Here is a 22,333-nt window from a genome sequence, read left to right on the forward strand (position 1 = left end):
ACTCTTATCTCGTGGCTTTCGAGCAGTTATGCTGGTCCTTCACAGAGATGTTTTTACCACCTGTGGCTGCTGGTTGCGCATTCCAGCCTCTGTTTCACCCTGTTAGGAGGGATACGCTAGCGGATACAGCCCCCGGTACAAGTTAGCTCTAGGCTCACAAATTAGAGTAATAATAGCTATACTTCCTGAGTTCTGATATACGGCTTGTAACTCCTAGATAACGATGGACTCGTGTCCACCCAGGGACGCCATGTTGAGGGAATCAGACCCTGGGTCAGTAATCACCCAGACTCCCCACCGGAACCCCTTCGAGATGTGCTATAGTCTCTCCGGTTACCGGAATTTTAACCTTACTCCTACTTATCGCTTTATCTAGAATGGATAAACTCTGTCTCTTGAGTTCAACCTAGAGGATCTATACTTGGTAGATTACAAGTGGTTTCCGACAATGACTAGACTCAGACTTGGACTAAACATTGCTCAAAACTCAGGCACAAATCTAGAATAAGATTTAATAAACACTCAGTGATCGGAGACCAATACTATTGCTTTTGGCGTCTTTTACCAACAGCTACGGGACACAACTGCTGCTGTATCTGCGTGTGCTTCAACATCAACTGTACAGACCTAATTTCACTCTTGGCTCTGTGTTATCACTAAGCGGCTAGTGCCAAGTGATCTCTCGTGAGCGGCGCTCTGTATCCTGTTTGTATAGGAAATAAATGAGAGCCACTCGTTGAGAGATTGACTTAGCGCCAACCGTCTTACTCAGTAACAACAGATAGATATCTCCACTGGGGAAATATCGTGAGAATGAAACCTAAGGCCGTGGACAGGGCCTGTCCCAACCTGTGCCAGTTAGAGAGGAACTCTCAAACACAGGCTGGCTCCTATTCTTAATGTAATAATTGTGTTACCAATCTTACCACAGAAATACAGGAAAAGGACAGAAACCCAGGATATCTTTCTCAGCTAATGAGGCATTGGGGAGGCAGTTGTCGCACAAAGATGAAGTTCAATAAAAAGTATTTATTAAGAAGTGAGTTACAAATATAGAGTAGTAAAGTATTGAAAAGAGAAGAGGCCACGAGGTGGCTATTAGCTGTATATATGTCTCTAGATGCAAAAAGTCCAGGAAGAGAGTCTCTCCCAACCCAGTGCGGCAGGGTAATAAAGAGCAGTCCGTCGCGTCATATTACAAGACATGTAGTTGCATCTCCCACCCACCAAAGTCAACTCCCATCCCTCAGAGCACGCACACATGTTCCCACAGTGACACATCATAGCTGCAGCTGGTGCGTGACCTTGAGCGTGGGCGTCTAGTATCTTATCAGCTTTTACCTAGACAGTGCATGAGAAACGTTTCTAGCAGAAAACACATTTATAGCTGAGTCATATTGTGCTAGCATTTCTCTGAAGGGCTAATAACTGGGCCCCTGTCTCCTTTGAGCGGGATGGTGTCGACCCTGTGGGTTTCTGTAGTATCCTAGATCAGGACTCGGTGCGCATGTGTGGGGGTGCGCACCCCACTGGACTGGCTTTTCCCCCTGTAGAAGGAAGATGGCCCAGCAGCACGGGGCTTCTTCTTCTCCCTTGTCTTCTTGTTGTGAGATGAGGAGGAAGTGGAAGGTTTAGGGGCCACTTTGCGATCGAGGCGCTCGCTCTCAACAGAGACACAAAGAGTCTCCTTTGTGTCTCCTACTGGAATCATCAAATTATTGGCTTAGGAATGCGAAAAAAACAAAAAAATATCCATGAACTCCATGGGGTGACTTTTTTTTTTTGGGTGAACTGTCCCTTTAACGTTGTCATTTTATCAACTGGCCCCTGGCCCCTTGCCAGTTTTTGTAACGTGGCCCACAGGTTCAGCTATTTGAGTATCCCTGCTGTAAGTCATATATTACACGTTTGGGAACATTAATGGTCAATTATTGTTTGTGTTTGTCTTTGAGTCATTCACTTGACTCACTCCCCAGACCCTCTCAGTGACATGCTTTCCTCCGGCGATGTCGGCCAGGTTTGTTGGCACGCTAATCTTTTTCTATATGCCATTGGTTCTCAAAGTGGGGTCTGGGGACCCCCAGGGGTCCTTGACGGAGTTCCATGGGGTCCCCAGCTGAATGATAGATTAGGAACTAGGAACCAAATATACCTTTATGGGTGATTTTCTTTGGTTAAAATAAGTGATCATTCTTCAATGATCTGGTCTGGTTATCTGCCAAAGTGGTTACCGTAGTAGTGTAGACTCTACCAGTCATCTATGTATTGTGTTCATTAGTTTAATGATGCAATGACTGCAGTGTGTATCTCTTTATTTTCTATATTTGACAGGCTCGTTTAAGATCCGGGGAGTGGCCAATCAGTTTGCCAGGAGAGAGAAAGGCGTCCACTTTGTCACCATGTCTGCAGGGAACTATGGGAAGTCTTTTGCGTACGCCTCAAAGCACTACGGCTCCAAAGGCAAAGTGGTGATGCCAGAAACAGCTCCAACATCCAGATCCTCTCTCATACAGGTCAGGGGTTAGACGTGATCTACTGGTAAAATGTAAACTGTGACAGGGACACTGTTTTGTCCGGTAGGTCAGTCGGTAGAGCACTAGCCTTTGGATCACTAGGTTCGTAGCCTCGGAAACCCATGCCTTTTTTTTTTGTTTCAAAAGAAAAAAAGGCTGGGAGAACCTTGCAGGAACGCTGGTCTTAGGACCTTGTTATCTCCTAACCAATCAGAGTGCAGAGGGGCGTCGCTCTGAATTTGGTGACGTCAGCGTGCTCCGTGCACAGGCCAGGGGGGGAGGGGAGGGGAGGCGGGGACATAGATTGGTGAAGCAATAGACCATATTCACACGGCGGCCATGTTTCTATGAAGTCAATGAAAGTAGCCACCCCGGGTGGCGGCACTTTCAATGTTAAATTCCAATATGGCCGCCGTGTGAATATGGTCTATAGGAAGCGGCGCAGGAATCCAGCGCCTGGGTTTGGATCCGCCCTTCAAGACCATCGATTGGGCTTGTTCTTTCAGTCTACTAGGTTTGGGGTACGACCCCGGGCACCGCCAACTCAGCGTATGAGGAGCACGGCTTTGTTGTGCTCCACCTCAGCAATCCATCTCCCGTGTCCATGGCTGGTACCTACAATAAGCCTCTCCGACCTATTTACTGTCACGTTTACAAGTCAACTATTAAACTATTGAAATGTCCATGACAATTTTGTCATTTATCAGATGCTCACAGACATGGACCCTAGTCAACCAACATCAGGGTACCTACTAGAGTGCTAAGAAAACAAGCATGTGCTACAAAGTAAATAAGTAGACCTCAAACCTGGCATGTATAAATAGGGGTGTAATGAAAATCAATACAAATCTTAATGATTGATCGGTCAAAACAGGACAAAACCAAATCATACCATGACCTTAAAATCAAAGAGTGCACACTGCAGTTAAAAGAAGAGCCACTAGATGGCAGAAGGATACTTAACAGCAAAAGCTTGAGCTCCCGCACCATCAAAAGCCACCAGAATAAGAATGGTATCCTATTATTTATTTTCATAGTGTGACTTACATTTTTTTTAATGAAAATAAAAACATTTATTTGGATAATTGTGACACCCATAATATATAAATACAAAATGTAGCCTCTGTGAGTTTCCCATTTTATTCAGTTTTCAAATCAGATGTTGATTTTTCACTAGCTCATTGCTACTGTTAGACTTAACTGTCCTGTCAAAGATTATACAGTAGTGTATGCATTGTTCACTGTTCTTTATGTGCACCACTGTTGTGAAACTCAGTACATTGACAAATTATATATTTGCACCAATTACACCAATACATTTTCCTGTGCTTGTATTTATTTGTTGTTCTTAAGTTATATATATGTGTGTGTGTGTGTGTGTGTGTGTGTGTGTGTGTGTGTGTGTGTGTGTGTGTGTGTGTGTGTGTGTGTGTGTGTGTGTGTAATCTCGGCATCATTGTAAATGAGGGTCTCCCTCAATGATCTCTCCGAGAATCTTAATTAAAGGTTGAATGAATTTGCCATTAGGCAATTAACTTAAAGTAATTTTTTAATGAGATTGTGTTTGTGTGAAACTCCTCAGAGTTTCGGGGTGGAGGTGGAGAGAGTGCCCATGTCGTGTCTGATGGATACGGTGAACCGCTGTGTTCAGGAGAACAACATGACCTTCTCCTCCACTCCTACGATGACCTGGACCTGATAGCAGGTCATGCCAGGTAGGGTCACTACAACCACAATCTCATACTGTTGGCCTCTGAGCAGCTCCACTGGAGCGGTTAGGGGTTCAGTGCCTTGCTTAAGGGCAGGTCTACAGTGTTGAGAGGGAAGGGAGACAGTGTTGGTCATTCGCTACCTCACACAGATTGTTCCTGCTGGTCCGGAGGATTGAATTGGGAACCTTTTGGCTATCCTTTTTAGGCCACTGCTACCCTACATGTTTGTTTCTTAAAACTGTTGTGTGTTAAAGCTCTTTTCAACAAGTTGAAGCAATGTCACACTTGAGGTCAGAGCATGTGAGCGGAGTGGAGCGAGAGCGGAGCGGAGCGTGGAGCTGGTTTATAAAGAGTTTGGAGCGCTACTCGGAGCGAGGACCGCCTGCCGCTCCAAGCCGCTCCGGCGGGGGCCGCGCACCTAATGTTTGAGCATGCCCGGTCGCACGGACTCAGACACACAGACATCCAGCAGTGCACAGCGCTCGTCCTTGATCAAGATTTCAGTCAAATTTCAACTTTTGTTACTGTTGAGCGGCCCGGTTTGAGCAGAGCATGGAGCGAGAGCAAAATCAACATGAGTGACGGGGAGCGGAGCGCACGGGGGGGGGGGGGGGGTGTCAACATGAGTGAATAGCGAGCGTGAAACCAGCCCCCTGGAGCGCCGAGCGGCATTTCCACCCGCTCTGCTCACATGCTCTGCTTGAGGTCATACTGTTATACTGTATACAGCAGGGGTCTTCAACTGTTTTCAGGCCAAGGACCCCTTAGCTGAGAGAGAGATGAACCAGGGACCCCCACTATATACTGTATGAAACGATGTTGCAGATTGAACTTTTTCATAGATTACATAGATAGCTTCATAGACTTGTTTGACAGCACTATCAACAGTGTTTTTTGTTTATTTCAGACATTTAACCATTTAAACCCTCAATACTTAGTAAACTTGACCTTTGGCTCTGTCCTTGGTTTGCTCCTTTTTCCCTCTACACACAGGGTTCAAGTGGTTAATGTAAAAAAACAACAACTCTGAAGACCCCTGGTATACAGTATCAGCACAGCTGTGATTCCGTCATAGAAGATAATCAGTGCAGTGCTGATATACAACATGTGAAACATACTGTATGTAAATTATACAGGCGGGTGACACATTAAAGGAAAAACCAACAGTGATGTGTTACAGTAAATTGTTCCAGTGTTGTTATACTGTAGATCAGCACTCCTGAAATGTTCCTCTTGTTCAGTCAGATTACTCAACTTGAACGTAACTTAGATTTAGAACTAAAGCTTAGATTTATAAATGTATTAAAACCCATTTAGACCTGAGGCTGATGCTAATAACGCCTTCTAAATCCTGACTTAAGTTTTTCAGAAAAACTTCAAATATTGATTCAAAAATTACAACAAATGTATGTTGCTATATACTGTACATATCAAAAGGGTTCCCGTCCTGAAAGGTAAAGTTACAAATAGGGGTTCCTGCCCTAAATGGGTTAAAATAATGTGAAAATAAAACTGTAGGGAACATATTACTACTGCTGTTTGAAGACCTAAATGGTCAATGGACTCTGTGTCCACTGATTGTTTACTGACAATCCCCAGCCTTAGAGAAGATGTGTGAGCCATGTGTGTGTCCAGTCTAGGTTTTGAGGTTCTGGAGAAGATGGCTGAACCTGACGTAGTCGTGGTGTGTTGTGGAGGTGGAGGCCTGCTGGCTGGTGTTGCTGCAGCTATCAAACTGTCAGGTCGTCATCAGACCAGGATCTATGGAGTAGAACCAGAAGGAGGTACAATTACCATACATAATACTGCGCTCACTCAGTATATTTAGAATTATTATGCATTTGTTGATAAAGGTGTTGTGAGGGATTCGGATGATTTAATGTGTGGAAATGTTCTATTTTGATACAGCGTGCATCATGCACAGAAGCTTCATTGAGAATCAGCCAGTGGGTATGGACACCAAAAGCATCACCTCAGGACTAGCACCACCTTTTGCAGGTACCCGTATTACCTCTGTCTGCAGTGGAAGTGATTGGTGAAGTACTTTATGTCTCTCTCTCTGTCTCTCTCAGAGACAATTAAAAAACCACACCTGTGATATCACAGGACTATGACTCTTTATGGTGTGGTGAGTCCAGCCATCTGCAAGAGGGTCGGTCTGTGTATCTGTCTGTGTTAATCTCGTAAACCGCTGGACCGATCAGTGCCAGATATCTTGTGCACAATGGCAGTAAGGCCACAGAAGTGCCTCCATTATTTTTTTACACTTTTGACTTTATGATGGAAGTCAATGGGCCTGTAATCGCACTGAAACCTTGCCCAAATTTGACATCTATGATGTCATAGACGACTGACATCATAGATGACTGATATCACACCATCCGCACTCATGAACAACGTTTAAAAGTCTTCAATAAGCCGCAGCAGCAATTAATGACAGACACGTTTCAACCTGTTGGCCTTCGTCAGCATTTCACTGTGAAATGCTCAGAAGGTCACCGTGATATTGGAGAGATTTTCCAATTGGTCTTCAGAAACGGGCACATTTTCAGTGACGTCATCATTTGCAACTATTTTGTCACCATTGCTTCACTTAATTCATAGTTTGTGTGTTTTATCCAGGAGCCCTCCCCTATGAGCTGTGTAAACGCTTCGTGGAGGCCATCGTCCTGGTGAGCGACGAAGAGCTCAAGGCGGCGGTGTCCACACTCTACAAGTCAGGTCTAGTGGTAGAACCGTCAGGTTCTGCTGCGTTCGCTGCCATCGTTAACAACAAGATACCCAACATGGAGAACAAGAATGTAGTGTGCATCCTCAGCGGAGGGAACATTGGCAAATTTCCCTGATTGACAAACCTAGTGCTTATATTCACCTATCTGCCTTTTATGTTTTTATGTACCTTATCCTAGTTTAATAGCAGAAATAATTTTTCTATCACATCCTGTGTATTAGTTAACATGATTAATCTATGAACGGACACAACATCCATTCAGACAGTAGACTAATATACTATACATTAGACGTGGCATCCATTCTGACAGTAGATTATACTTTATACACGATCCATTCAGACAGTACACTGTACATTAGACCATTGGTTCTCAAAGTGTGGTCCGGGGACCCCCAGGGGTCCTTGAGGGAGTTCCAGGAGGTTCCCAGCTAAATGATGGATAGTTAGGAACCAAATGGACCCTTATGGGTCTGTAACTCTCAGAGTTAAATTAACAGAGTTAAATTAACATTGATTTTACAATATAAATTGGGGTCCCAGTGATAGAAATACCATTAAATGGGGGTCCGTAGCCTAATGCATGTTAAACTGGCGGTCCTTGAAATTAAAATGGTTGAGAATCACTGCTAGAGCCGTATTATGGGGGTCCGTAGCTGGCATATCTTTTCAAATGGGGGTCCGCGGGCTAATAAGTGTCAATTTGGGGGTCCTTGACATGACAAAGTTTGAGAACCCACTGCATTAGACACAACATCCATTCTGTTCTACCCTCAGCTTATTACTGTAGTATTGTTTTACACAATAATGGGAATGACTTGAATATTGTTGCCACCAGTAACCACCATCCACAGTGGAAATGTACAGTATGTGAAGTCAATACTGAGCCCTGTTTTCTTGGATTTTATATTCATGTTGGCCTACCTCTGTCCTTTGCGTGTGCCTTTCTTTGTTTTAATTCTCTTATATTGCACCCACAACAAGTGTCATTTGAATTTATGCTCTTAATGCAAAGATTGATTGAATTAACATTTATGCTTTATGTTCATGTTAGTAAGTTTAGTAAACATTACTTGTGTTTTAATTTGAAAGAGACTGTCAGACTGATGATTCACCTTTTATTTTGAAACATTGTAAGAATGACAAAGCGGAACACATTATACAGTAGACTGTACATTAGACATGACATCCATTCGGGCACTTGACAGACAGTATTCTATACATTAGACACAACATGCATCCATCCATCGGGAACTGAATAGACCTCAATGAAGGTTTCCTCATTCACACAGTACACAATACATTAGACATGACATCCAGTCAGACAGGAGGCTATACATACATATATCCCTCTATCACAACTAACTCTAAATGTAATGAGTTTAAATGTATGTACCAACAATGTGCACCTGTAAAACTGTCAAATAATAAAGTTCTGCTTCTTCTGAATGAGGAGAACCAATTAAGCCATACATGAACATTGTGTTCATGTTATTTGTTTTCGAGAACTAAACTGACTGTAAGCATTGTGTAGAAGAATAAATCCCATGTGGAACTGTCTTAAAATAATAATTAGTGTTTATAAGTAGTGCTAATAGTGCTTCAGAGGGGCCATGCACATCAAATACATTTTCAATTTCCAGGAACATGTACAGTATATTAACTAAAGAACAGGGAAAACTGTTGCGCCCTTCTTTGTCCTTTGGTTAGGGTTGGTCTCAAAAACATAAAGGAAAACTGGCAGAAAAAGACTCGCTCACTGCATAAAAATGAAGGAAAACTCCTTTGACATACAGTATAATGCTTGTGTGTTCGGTGCTCAAAGTGATTTAAAAAAGCACTATGAGCATTATAGCACTGACGAAGGTCCTAGGACTGAAACGTTTGCTTTTTTAAATCACTATGAGCACCGAGCACACTATGAGCATTATATTAAATAAAGTATATTTTCTTAAGTCTGTCTAAGAGGTTTTCCTTCATTTTCATGCAGTGAGTGAGTCTTTTTCTGCCAATCTTCCAGTATATTCACTATAAATGTTGAGATAGAGCAGTGGTCCTTAAAGTGGGGTTCAGGGACCCTTAGGGTTCTTTGAGGGGGGTCCAAATGGATCCTTGCATCTCCTAAACCTGAGAATACATATCATGTGACCAAGTTTGGTTACATCTGTACATTCTCAGAGTTATGGGGGTCCTTGAAATAAAAAAAGGTGAGAACTATGGGATAGAGAAAATACATTTTCCTCTTTGTTCTTGTCCAATGTGTGAAGAGAAAAACAACTCAACCATATACAATAGATGAAAAACATACCTAACATGTATCCCCCCTCACTGTATGTGTGTGTCCAGCATTTTCAGCAAAACTGATTGATTTGATTTTCTGTATGACATACATTTAACAGAAGTTACAAAGTTGCACACTGTATGCGAGAGATTCATTGCAAGAGATTGGACATGATTCACGTTGACACTTTGTAGCCTGTAATTTGTTAACAGATTATGTCATTGTGACACATAAAAGACAAGAATATGATAAATAATCACTTAATTCAACAGTCCACACCCTCTTCTTCTGAAGAACCTGTAGAATGCGTTTCACTTTGCAGGTTGCAGATCCGCTCTGGGTCTACAGCAGATATTGCAGCAGATACGGAAACATTGAGTACATGTACATCAGTGGGATCAATACCATTTTCGGGTTTCTGATCCAAACAGGGATGACATAGCTTCCACTACCACCATCAAAAGGATAACGTGAAACTGGATAGGTCACACCCTTATAGGAACTAGACACATGAAATCTAGTGTGGTTATGTACGCGGATGACTCAACCATGTACAGTACAGCATCTACAGTAGGTGAGTTAAATGATATACTCAATGCTGAAATTAAATCAGTAGCGGATTGGGTCGGCGAGAACAAATTAGCACTGAATATTGCTAAAACCAAATGCATGGTGTTTGGATCTAGACATATATTGAAAAGTGATCCTCAATTGTGCCTATCACTTGCCGGGAAGCCAGTGGAACAGGTGAAGGAGGCTAAACTGCTTGGATTTGTATTAGATCCTAAACTAAATTGGACAAAGCAAATTGATAATATAGTAACTAAAATGGGAAGGAGCATCGCTATAACCAGGAAATGTTCCAAGTATATTACATTAAAAACTCTGAAAGTAGTAACTCAAGCTTTAGTCTTGTCACACCTTGAGTACTGCCCAGTTGTTTGGTCATCCGCTACAAAGAAAGACATACAGAAATTGCAAACAGCTCAAAACAAAGCTGCCAGATTAGCTCTCCAGTGCTCCAAGCGCACACGTGTAGTAGAAATGCACAGAAATCTATCATGGCTTACTGTTTTAACTGACCAAAAACCCCAGTATTTCTTTGACCAGGTAGGATACAGAAGAGATGAACATACCCATATGACTAGACAAGCCAGTTCAGGTGATGGTAACACTTAAACCAAGAACAGATCTTCTCAAAGCTTCTACTATCTATAGAGCTGTAATAGGATGGAACTCATTGCCTAAGTACATAATTAATACAAACACAAAATTCATCTTTAAGAAAAAGTTAAAAGAACACCTGATGAAAACATGCCTGTACTAATCTCCAGAAAGACAAAGTTTAATGTGTAATAAGTGATTCAGTTATAGTTTTAATTGTACTACTTGATTGTACTTTTTGTTTTTTATTTTCTATTTTTATCTAGATTACAGTGATTGTAAAGTTGATGTAAGGAATGTCTCTGTTAAAATGTTTGTCTGTGTCGGACCCCAGGAAGACTAGCTTTTGTCATGGCAAAAGCTAATGGGGATCCTAATAAACAATAAACAATAAACAAATAACATCATGTCCTTGTCCTGAATGCAAATTGTCGCTTTATAGCCACATAATATTCACATTCTGTGTGACTCAAGTCTGCAAAATATGCACATAAGATATGTAAAAAAGAATGGGCTGATTGCCATGCCACTTGTATTCATACTCCCAGGGAACATTGACTGACCCCACGACCCCTTTCCTCTAGCGCCAGCCTTATGCGCCAAATCTCCATGTTTTCTGTGATTTAAACACACTTAAGCTTTTTAATCATGGCACTTTACTTCACTGTGAAGCTTTTAATGCCTTTTTATACCTTATAAAAGCACTTTGAATTGCCTGTGTTCTATACAAATAAACTTGCCTTTCGTGTGTAAAAACGTACAGTTTTTCTGTAAATGAGCATGGCATTAATGTTTCCAGCTTCAAGGACTGCTAGAGCAACCCATTAATTAAATTGTAACTAGAAAATGACAGAGCCATAGACATAGCTCTGTTGTCTGGCTCTGATACCAACACTACTCAGTGCTTGCAGGGAATCAATAAACCCCTTAACAGACGACGTCACACTGATAAGAACCAGTATGCACGCGCAGGCCGGCACCAAATGAAACCCATTCTGTCAGGTCTCGCTAGGACGCGCCTCACTAGCCAACACACAAGAGGAGGTTGAATGAACTGAAACCAGCGAAACCCCGAAACAATATGGAATTGATTGCATGAAACAATCATCTATGCGCGTGCAGTCTCAATGTTGGTAAACAAATAGTCCTCTGCTGGAGAGATGGGGATGTTGCACTATAATACACCTGCTTTCCAAGCATCTTCCAGTGTGACTGAAGGTTAGACCGTCTAAAATGTAAACCAGAAAAGTTCTGCATCTCCAGGACTTTAGACATTTGAACACAGACTCATTTAGACACATTACCCTATTCAACAGAAGACATGGCATAGGGTCTATCAGGTAAACATCAAACCTAGCATCTGTCTCTAAACTATCTAAGTAGCCTAATGTTGTGGTCAAGAAAGTTGCCTTGATGGCGTCATAATGAAAATAGCCGATCTACAAGCTCATTGTCTTTCAGTTCTACTGGATCTCTTCTCCACTAGTCCTTCCCTAACATTTTAGTCTAGTTTTTATTTGTTGACGAAATTATCAATATATTTAGTCATAGTTTTAGTCATCACAGCTTAGTTTATATTTAGTTTTTTTATAGTTAGTGAAAAAAGGTAGTCGACGAACATTCTTCGTCATAGTTTTAGTTGATGAAATCAACACTGCGCTGTAGCTGGAGTCTGGAGCTACAGTGATGGGAGAGCTCACAGACCCCCATCTGTGACCTGAGATAGATGGGGGCTGAGGCAGCATTTCAGAAAAAAATTGAAGGTGGGAACAAAAAAAAAGTAAACACTTAAGCCCTACGTTTAACCAGTTTAAACACCATCCATGTACTTTGTTGACCGGAGTCCCCCATGAGTTTATACTACTGTCTAAATCAGACAGATCTGCAAAACATAATGATGGGGAAAATATTTATAAAGGAACAGAATTTGAGGTTAATGAGACACACTTGGGACCCCAAATGTTGCCTCTGTATGGATATCTGTGGTACAAGGTGCACTAATGATGAAATCAGCTGTGGTAGTATGAATCCCAGAATACACTTGGATGTCCATGGCACATAGTTTCATGTAGGTCAGTGGCTATAGAGGGATGCCTATTAGAGAACATGCAGTTATTATTAGACGAGCAGAGGCTAAGGCTGAATACACCTGCATGGACCACCTTAAACCACACCAAACACATGTAAACTTGCTGATATGTGTCCTACGCACGCGCACACAAACAGACAAACAAACAGGCTACTGTTGGTCTTAACTTTGTCACTGGACATTAACTGTGGACAGTGATAGATCTACAGGCTATAATATGCTATAATATGTTGCTCCAGGACTGTACCTGCTGTTCCTGTTTTGTCTTTTATTGATATGAGCACCAGCTATCATTCACCAGTGTAAACACACTACACACTGTAAAAGATCCATGAGTCCCTTAGGAATATAGCCTACCCCACAGAGCATTACATTTTGCTGTGTGCTATGAGTTTCCAGGGGGTTTGAGGAAAAGGAGATGCTGCATCTCAAGGGGCTCATCCTCTGGTGAAACGTTTAAATAAATACATGAGTATGTGCATGATGAGTTCTGTTCTGTGGATCATCATGGTCCTGTTGATCCTAAAATACACGTGCACATTCTTATCAAGAGTTTATTGTTGTAATGAACTCTTATAACCGATCTACAAGCTAGAGACACGTTGTTAGCTTGTAGATCGTTTTTTTGTGTGTGTGTGTGTGTGTGTGTGTGTGTGTGTGTGTGTGTGTGTGTGTGCGTGCGCGTGCGCGTGTGCGTGTGTGAGAGATGAGCTCTACCGTCAGCACGCTCAACCGGGCTGACTAGGCTGGATTTTGATACAAGGAATCACTACCATTATGTAATAATTTAGCAGTGAAAAGGAGGGGCAGCTTGTCACCTATACAGATATAATGTAAAGCTAAAATACTGAGCATACTGTATCAGCACCCAAAATAATGGATAACCTTATTATTGCATTGTATTATAATTATACATTACATGTCATCATACTTAACAGTTAGCCAATAGCCATCAGATTATCATCAGAGTCTGAATGTGGTCAAAGATGATCCATTTATCTTTTTCTTTGTCGGCATGCTTTCAGGTAAACACAGATAGCTTAGCTTCTTGATTGGATAATGTGCATTTAAAATGCTAATTAATGGACTTTACTCCAAAAACCTTTCATTTATCAAATAAGCTTAACTGTAGGCCTAAAGCTGATCACTGTATTCCTGTACAACGTATTTTCCTTTTACCATGTGGGTTCTGTACAGCATTATAAAAACAAATAATAATAAAAAACAGTTTTAATCCGTTTTTTTATTACCTAAAGTGTCATTAAATGAAAATACTGAGAATCAGCAGCCTGGTCTGAGCATTGTTGACCCTCATAACCACAGTAGCCTACCATTCACCACAGACTGAAATGAACAGTGGTGGACAAAGTATTTTTACTTAAGTAAACGTATCAATACTTCAATGTAGAAACACTCTGTTACAAGTAAAAGTCCAGAATTCCAAATTCCAAATTTCAAATTGGTTGAAATCTGTAAAATAAATGGAAATCAATCAATTTGAGGTTAATGAGACACACCTGGGACCCCAAATGTTGCCTCTGTATGGATATCTGTGGTACAAGGTGCACTAATGATGAAATCAGCTGTGGTAGTGTGAATCCCAGAATACACTTGGATGTCCATGGCACATAGTTTCATGTAGGTCAGTGGCTATAGAGGGATGCCTATTAGAGAACATGCAGTTATTAATAGACCAGCAGAGGCTAAGGCTGAATACACCTGCATGGACCTCCTTAAACCACACCAAACACATGTAAACTTGCTGATATGTGTCCTACGCACGCGCGCACACACACACACACACACACACACACACACACACACACACACACACACACACACACACACACACACACACACACACACACACACACACACACACACACACACAGACAAACAAACAGGCTACTGTTGGTCTTAACTTTGTCACTGGACATTAACTGTGGACAGTGATAGATCTACAGCAGGCTATAAAATGTTGCTCCAGGACTGTACCTGCTGTTCCTGTTTTGTCTTTTATTTATATGAGCACCAGCTATCATTCACCAGTGTAAACACACTACACACTGTAAAAGATCCATGAGTCCCTTAGGAATATAGCCTACCCCACAGAGCATTACATTTTGCTGTGTGCTATGAGTTTCCAGGGGGTTTGAGGAAAAGGAGATGCTGCATCTCAAGGGGCTCATCCTCTGGTGAAACGTTTAAATAAATACATGAGTATGTGCATGATGAGTTCTGTTCTGTGGATCATCATGGTCCTGTTGATCCTAAAATACACGTGCACATTCTTATCAAGAGTTCATTGCTATTGTAAAACGGTTGCTCAAACGATTATGATCTTAATGACTCTACTGAGTCTGGATAACTTGCTCTAATGAGCTGTCTGGATGACTTTTGACTGACTTTTTGGATGGCTTTTTAACCACTTAAACCAGGTGTCTTCAACAGGGGGTCCGGGACCCCTAGAGGGTCCTAAGAGTTACTACAGGGGGTCCTCCAAATCTTAAGTGTGATAGATTTTTTTTTTTTACATTAACCACTTGAACCCTAGCATCCCTTTTCTGAGGAGAACTTTAGCCAAAAATAGCAGATCTACAAGCTCTCAACGCCTCGCGCTGCCTGTTATTCACCTGTTTGTAGGCTGTGTGTTTTCCACTAACTGTCGATTTGATCCAATGAAATCCAATGAAACTTGTCAGATGACCATAGCCTGGTAAACCCTCCCTCCGGAAATCTCATTTCTATTTGATTCCAGGAGTGAGTCTGGCCTTATCGCCCATTCTGCAATATTGGCTGCAGGCTGAGTTGGGCGGAAGTAATACCGTTGACTGACAACCCCTTCAGCCAATGATATTTTTTCCCCTTCAGCCAATCAGCAGTTCACCAGTCTAATGTGACGCAACGGGACTTTTGAGACAGCCATGGCCAAAATGGGTTGCCTTATTCGGATACATGGGTGTCACTGCCCACCCCTACCGGTTCTCTAAATTTTTATTTTTAAATAGGCTTTGTCATGATTAATTGACCACATATATGAAGTTAAACAACTAAATTCTATCCAAACGATATATTATAAGTAAATTCCGTGCCTCAAAATAGAAGTTAGAGAGCTTTTTGAAGTAAAAAAATAGCGGAGATTATAGCGGACAAGAAAAAGATGGCTGCCGTTCGTGTTTTGGGCTCACTCGAACTCGCCACCTGATTGGCCAACGTAAGCTGTCAATCACAGAACAATGAGCGATGACGCTGATAGGCTCGGTTAGCTGGTAATTCCACTAGAAACCCCCACAAAGGGCTATCAGGCCAGACTCACTCCTGGAATCAAATAGAAATGAGATTTCCGGAGGGAGGGTTTACCAGGCTAAGATGACCAATGATATCCAATGAAATTGACAGGAAGTGGAAAACACACAGCCTAGGAAACAGGTGAATAGGTGCGTTGGTCCGATGCGGTGGTCCGATGGGTGGGCCACGAACGCTTTTCGAGATTTTCAAGTGGGCCCTGATCCATAAAGAGGTTGGGAACCATTTCTGTAGCAGATTGTGTGTGTGTGTGTGTGTGTGTGTGTGTGTGTGTGTGTGTGTGTGTGTGTGTGTGTGTGTGTGTGTGTGTGTGTGTGTGTGTGTGTGTGTGTGTGTGTGTGTGTGTGTGTGTGAGATGAGCTCTACCGTCAGCACGCTCAACCGGGCTGACTAGGCTGGATTTTGAACAGAAATGACCCTGTAACTACGTTGTTGTGTACATACAAGGAATCACTACCATTATGTAATAATTTAGCAGTGAAAAGGAGGGGCAGCTTGTCACCTATACAGATATAATGTAAAGCAAAAATACTGAGCATACTGTATCAGCCCCCAAAATAATGGATAACCTTATTATTGCATTGTGCTATAAATATACATTACATGTCATCATGTTTAACAGTTAGCCAATAGCCATCAGATTATCATCAGAGTCTGAATCTGGTCAAAGATTTTTTCTTTGTCGGCATGCTTTCAGGTAAACACAGATAGCTTTAGCTTCTTGATTGGATAATGTGCATTTAAAATGCTAATTAATGGACTTTGCTCTAAAAAACCTTTCATTTATCAAATACGCTTAAAGGGGAAATCCACCCATTTTCAATATTTAACTATGTCATTAATATAGCATAAAGGAGTTGTGTGGAAATAAGAAAAAATTAAAAAAAAAATTAACATTGCAAAAAAATGTAACATTGCAAAAAAATTAACATTGCAAATTACACCATGATGAGTCATCACAGTGTAATTTGCAATGTTAATTTTTTTGCAATGTTACATTTTTTTGCAATGTTATTTTTTTTTTTAATTTTTTCTTATTTCCACACAACTCCTTTATGCTATATTAATGACATAGTTAAATATTGAAAATGGGTGGATTTCCCCTTTAACTGTAGGCCTAAAGCTGATCACTGTAATCTTATTTTCCTTTTACCATGTGGGTTCTGTACAGCATTATAAAAACAAATAATAATATAAAACAGTTTTAATCCGTGTTTTTATTACCTCAAGTGTCATTAAATGAAAATACAGGCACCTCTACATTACCACAGCATGTCAATGTCAGTTTGGCTGCAACCGTCACATATTATTTGAAAATGGCTGATCTACAAGCTCACAACGCGTCGCATCATAGATCTGCTATTTTCAAACATTTTAGTACTTTTACTTTTGGTACTTTAAGCACATTTTGATACCAATACTTTTGTACTTTTATTCAAGTGCATTTTTTATTCCGGACTTTAACTTGTAACTGTACTGTACTTCTACATTGCAGTATTGATACTTTTACTTAAGTAAAACATTTGAGTACTTTTTCCACCACTGCTTTTTGCAAAGTGGTCTTCAATTATTCTGTGGATACAGATGAGTGAACACTGCACACAGCTATAGGCTGCATTGCTGATAGTTAGCCTACAATCTAATGTTGTGACAACCTGTAGTTGTGTATGTATATTAGGTATGTTTAACTTTGATTAAACTTTCCCTTTTCTGTTTTAGTGTTGCTTTATACTCTTGGCTACTATCTACTCTGTGGCAAACAAACTCACTGTAAGCAATCTAAACTTTTTGGGTTATTTTTCCCCCAATTGGTTTGCTTGAACCGATCAACATGAAACTGTGCACACACACACTGCCTGGAGGCCAGAGCAGAACCTCTGTCCCAAGTTTTTCACATCGGCCTGTTAGTGCCTCCATATTAGATTATACAGATTTTGTCCAAACATGAGGCGAATCGGTACACAGTATCTCTTTAGTCATGGGATCAAGACGGATCTGTCTTTAAAACACTCCGAGAGAGAGAGAGAGAGAGAGAGAGAGAGAGAGAGAGAGAGAGAGAGAGAGAGAGAGAGAGAGAGAGAGAGAGAGAGAGAGAGAGAGAGAGAAAAACAGTGGAATAACCCTCTTCTTTAAAATGTCCATTTTGTACAAACTGAATGTAAACAAAGATAGTTTTTTGGGGGGGAGGGGCATAGGAAGAGACGTACAGCAACTCAAGGAAACAGTGGCCTTTTTTTCCGGCCTTGTCATTTTGATAGTGTCCATTATTTAGCAGGGCATTTTTTTAAATGTTAAATCAAATGACCTTTTATGTATTACTTTAATTCTGTCATAGAATGAGCACACCTGAACATTAAATGTAAATGCTATTGCATTATATATTCATTTCTGTCTCAAAAAATGACCTGTGAGTGCAGTTCTACAAGCTCACAACACGTCGCTATGCGACGCGTTGTGAGCTTGTAGATCGGCTATTTTCAAAGAGCCTAGGTATAAAGTTGGGCTAAAGTGGTTAATGTATGTTTTATAATGTTATAATTTATATCTGCACACATGTATATCCCCCCCACACACACACACACACACACACACACACACACACACACACACACACACACTGACAAACACTTAGTTAGACTTTAATATGGTTGTAATGTATATTTTATAATGTAATAATAAAGTTATAAAGTAACTACTAACTTAAGTTTTCAAATAATTGTAGTGGAGTAAAAGTACTATATTTTCCTCTGATGTAGTGGAGTAGAAGTAAAAGTATAGTACTGGCCTTTGATCAATGTGATTGTCAGAGAACTGTAAATGATTGAATCAAAGAGAAAGAGAGAGCAGCACATATAAACAGTATAAATAGCATATCATGAACCTCAGTTCAGACATTGAGGCTTGAGGACTTGACCGAACGGGTGAGCTGTTATAATTACTACAAAAGTTACTTTTGAGAAGCTGTTAGTTTCTTCTATCCAGCCGCTGTTGGATATCCTACTCAAGATAAGTCAAGTAAGTAAGAAGAATTGTCTTGGCATTTTCCTATATATATATATATATATATATATATATATATATATATATATATTATACACCTTGTGTTACAATGTAGTGAATGATGAATGGCAACATTGTATGCTAGCTAAGCCGCTCTGTCAACTCTTCCTTAACTCTTTATCCTACTGATAAAGGCTGCTCAGTGAACATGTATTTCATTCAATAGTTATTTAATGTAAGTAAATGTAGAGCTTCACTGTAGGCTTTGCTTCATATTGTTTTGGTCTGAAATACAAACTAAACATTGTCGCTACAATAGACTCTTGTCTCATGCCTTTGGCAATATTGTACTTTTTACTCCACTACACTTATTTGAAAACTTGAATTAAAAGTTACTTTTTAGATTTGTTATTACAGATCTTCAAGCTCACAATGCCTCGTGATGTGACTCATTGTGAGCTTGTAGATCTGCAACTTTTGAAAGATTTTGACCAATTGTGAAAATGTTCTGCAAAATGAGTACTTTTACTTTTGGTACTTTAAGTATTTTGATGCCAATACTTTTGTACTAGTATTTAATATTTCTACATTGTGGTATTGCTACTTTTACTTAATGGGAAAGTTCACCCCCAAAATGACTTTTCTTCTATCGATTCGTCACCCCATGGAAACCACACCCCCATTGTCTCATTCCTAAGCCAATCATTTGATGACCGGCAGCTGTTCTGGTAGGAGACACAAAGAGTCTCCTTTGTATCTCCTACCGGAACCACTGCCTACCGGTCCACTGGTCATCAAATTATTGGCTTAGGAATGAGACAAAAACTAAACAATATCCATGAATTCAAGTCTCCATGGGGTGACTGATCCATAGAACAAAAGATTTGTTTTGGGTGAACTATCCCTTTAAATGTAGGGTAAGTGGTATGTTGTGGTTAAAACAAAACATTTCTTGTTAAAAGGTTAAAGCACTACATTCTGATCATTGCTTTCAAGTGTTTGTTCAGTGACATGAGTCTCCTTGTCTCTCCAGCTCTTAGATAAACAGAAAATACATTTTCAGGTACGTTTAAACATTTCTCTGTGTGCTTAATGGAGGGTAACTGACATACGGCCTGTACTGCATTCTAATGACTATACATATAGACACATCTGATGATTCGATGACATCATCACCTAATGACCCAATCATCAATCAGTTTACAATGACAATGACACACCTCATCATCAAAGGATCCAATCACTGGATTTGATTGGCTTTGCTGCCATGTTGAGACTTGCTATCAAGCACACTGACAATGCATACTGAACACGCACACACACACACACACACACACACACACACACACACACACACACACACACACACACACACACACACACACACACACACACACACACACACACACACACAGTGGGAGAAGCTTCATTAGTTTGTTTGTACAGTATCTCTCGATCAATGTGTCTCTGCCATTTTAGTATCAAGCCTGCCTGACACTGTGTGACTGACTGCAACTACAACACATTCAACAGTTACATTTAAATGTAATTTAATCCATTGCAATTACATTTACATTTCCACAGACGAAGACGTAGGATTCATCAGGACTTGTAGCAGGTAAGGATTGTAGACACGATCACATTGCATTGCATTTAATTGAATTGAATTAGCAGGAAACCAAACAAACATTGTATAGTGTTCAATGTTGCCAGATAGGAAATGTTAAATAATCTTACTGAAGCGTTACAATTATCCTATTGTAAAGAAAACACAGTAAAAGGAGGGGGGGGGGGGGGGGGAATAAGAAAGAAAGATACATCACAGGTGTAAATATGTAATTTCACAAAATATTTATTGTAAGAAACAACCTTTTTTGAGACTCCTACTTAAGAAAAATGCATCACACATTCCTGGACCTCACTCTAATACAAGCCTGGAACTGGAAAGATGAGATCTGTGGTTTCAAAGTACAGATCTAGGGTCAGATTATGTTTTTTTTTTGCAATCCGTATTGTGAAAAACCAAATCAGCAGACAAGTATTAGCATCAAAATATACTTACAGTAGAAAGGTAAACTTTTCAAAATGTGCAAGATCTGCTGTTTTTTATTTGAATTCTGAAAAGTAACAGTTTTGGACGTAATGAGCTTTCCATCCAACAGTGACAATATACATGAATTAATTTCCATATGCAATGCATTGTTTTTCCCGCCGTGTTTTGTGGGGGCAATTCATTCATTATTGATGAATTAACATACGGACCTGCTGCATTCTAATGACACATATTGACACACATTAATCATATCAGTTTACAATAACATCCTCATACATGACTATATATATATATATATATATATATATATATATATATATATATATATATATATATATATATATATATATATATATATATATATATATATATATATATATATATATATATATATTGTGTGTTAAATGAATGAGCTGCCATTACCATCCTCTCTCCCTCTCTTCAGTGAACAATGGCACAGGCGGACTCCATTGCAGTCAATGTGGAAGAGATGGATGAGCAGAGTTTGGAGCTGAGTTACAGTTACAGGGGGGTGCTCGGTGCAGGTGGATTTAGTCAAGTCGTGAAGGCCAGGCATCATCGGTCGGGACGGGACGTGGCTGTTAAAATATTAATTAAAAAAGACAGGTAAGTGCAAAAGCCAGTGGTGGACAAAGCACTCAACTCATGTACTTGAGTCAGTATATAGTCCTGGTCAAATATTACTCAACTGCAAGTGATAGTTGTCTGTCAAATGTGTACTCATGTTAAAAGTACTGGAGTACTTTCTTTTAAACATGTCTGGGGTCATGTTAATGTAGCAGGTTTTTGTAAGCACCCCAGACCGTTTTTAAGTAGCTCGATTCAGTATGTAGATATTTAATATACATTTGATCAGAAACAACCTCTTCCTATTGGACATTGAAACTCCATAGTAACCATGTCAGATTCAAACGTTGGTCCTGGTGACTGATATTGTCCTTCTACTACGTGTTTTTACAATTACTTTTTTCATTATTATTTTTTTTATTTTTATAATTTAGTTTTTCATTTTCCAAAGAAATTATAAAAAAAAAAAATCCAAAAAGTAATTGAGTTGTTTTCAATGAATCTAACCTAGTTAAAATGGAGGTTGGAGTTACAATGGGTTAGTAAAGGAAGGGGGCGTGTCTGATTAAATTCATATAAAATATCAACTGTCTGGGGTGAAACACAAAAGCCTGAGTAGATATTAGAATATGACCCAAAACACGTTCCAAAGTGAAATAATACCTTTAAGTATTCAAAAGTGCAAGCTTTTGAAAATAGGCTACTTAAGTAATCCAAGGTACAAATGACTAAGTACATTTTGTTTTTAATATCAATTTATTGCTGTATTGAAATTGTAACATCATGCAAAAACTATTCAACGATTAAAACAAATAAATAATAGAGAAAGTATCAGATCTACAAGCTCACAACACAAGTCTAGAGGGATGAAGTAGTTATCAACTTGTCATTGATTGATT

General features: G+C 40.0%; 1 pseudogene across 1 annotated transcript in view; it reads left to right on the plus strand.

The window, feature by feature from the left end:
* Positions 1–223: 223 nt before the first annotated feature.
* LOC308079206 (phenylserine dehydratase-like) overlaps positions 224–22,333 on the plus strand; it is a 59,807-nt pseudogene continuing 37,697 nt past the window's right edge. Inside the window, exons 1-4 of the transcript in view lie at positions 224–273; positions 1,554–1,606; positions 2,332–2,513; positions 4,096–4,228. The product of the transcript in view is annotated as a phenylserine dehydratase-like (transcript). The remainder of the gene's footprint in view (positions 274–1,553; positions 1,607–2,331; positions 2,514–4,095; positions 4,229–22,333) is intronic.

Source organism: Gymnoscopelus braueri (assembly GCF_963280865.1).
Source record: "Gymnoscopelus braueri genome assembly, chromosome: 23".
Lineage (NCBI taxonomy): Eukaryota > Metazoa > Chordata > Actinopteri > Myctophiformes > Myctophidae > Gymnoscopelus > Gymnoscopelus braueri.